Consider the following 1656-nt stretch of genomic DNA (forward strand, 5'->3'; position numbering starts at 1 on the left):
ACTTGACTTGCTGGAATTGAAGTAGATCATCAAGTTAAGCGTTATAAACTTCACTGTGATCTTCGCTTAAACCCATCAAGGTGATCGAGGTTTCTCTTACGTCGGTGGAATTGAGTTAGTACTCGGCGTGAGTGCAATAAACTTCGACATGACCTTTGTTGAACTATTTAATTTTGGGGAACACAATTTGAATTCAATTCAAATATGAGTGATAAGAATTCAAATTGAAATTGAAATTGAAATTTGAATTCTAGACCATTATATAACATACAACATGTTTAATCAAACAAAATATAAAACTCAAAACAAATAAAGTATTTAACATTTAATTACATCATCCAATATTACAAGGTTTATAAAGACAAGTAATTCATGATTAAGGATATTCTACAACAAGGAAAATATTTCTTTATTGATATTCACACAATAATACAATGTCTTTACAAATGAATAAAAGAATATTACAAATATAAATACAAGTTTTGAAAAAGAAAAGAAAAGTCTAAAATAAATCTTGATCATCTTCTTCTCCAATTGATCACCTGCAAAACAAACATGGAAGAATAGAAAGAAAAGAAATGCCAAACGGCAGGGTTAAAATAGTGATAAGAAGAGGCAGATCTTTTCATCTGCCGAGCACATCCACTAGGGGAGATGTGTATCAGTGTTGAAACTTGAACCATGCAAGCATGCAGCTCACAGCACACATGCATGTGCATAGGTGTCGGCCAAGCACACCTCCAGGACACCATATAAAAGGGGATTTCCTTGCAACACCACAACTGCTTAGCCAGCACAAGACCAATCCCTCGACAGTGGTAGCAGGTATCCAAACAACATGTCACAAACTAGCAATTTCATTCAGAAATAGAAATAGCACCAGTAGTAGCAGTGATCTATCAGCAAGAACAGCTCCATATCTCTAGCCAGATCTTAGGAAATACTCAATCAGCAAGGAGGTGCAGGATACCACAAGAAGGAGGTTTGTTTCAGTATCTAGAATCCAGGATACCAAGAGCAGCAGGTATACACCATAAACACAAGTATTTGTTCCTAGCCTTTGCATGGTAGCATCAGGGGATAAAAAGGGGAAGTTGAGTGTGAGAGGGATTTCTCTCAGTATTGCATAGAGGTGCTATGCAAGAATCATCACAGAGAACAAAAGCAACAACATAGTATCTATTCTTATTTTAAATCTATGCCTCAGCCTTTGCATCATCGGCTAGGTCAAGCATGGATCTATCCATTTAATATAACTCAAGCATCATAGTGTCCAAACCAAATATCTTACCAAACAGAAATCGTTTGAAGACGATTTTTAACATCATTTGGATCTAGTCTCAAACTCCCTGGCAACTTTAATCATAACAAAGTTTGTCCAGCACATCATCTAGGTAATCAAAATCAGCAGCTATGCATCCTTTTAGCAAGGTACCACAACACAGTTTTTAATTTAACAAGACAAGCACATAGACAACTTTGTACAGAAAAAGCTACCTAAAAGGAATATAAGACTATACCATCAGTTTCAGGTTTAGGAACTCAAAAGTTCCTATATGAATGTCAACACCCGGATTTTTAAGTCCAGATGCCTATTATGTCATTCATCGCAATCCCAGGATAATGTTGTTGCGAGGCATAATAGTCGAATATCAC

The sequence above is a fragment of the Lolium rigidum genome, chromosome 3 (genome assembly GCF_022539505.1).
Source record: "Lolium rigidum isolate FL_2022 chromosome 3, APGP_CSIRO_Lrig_0.1, whole genome shotgun sequence".
Taxonomy (NCBI): domain Eukaryota; kingdom Viridiplantae; phylum Streptophyta; class Magnoliopsida; order Poales; family Poaceae; genus Lolium; species Lolium rigidum.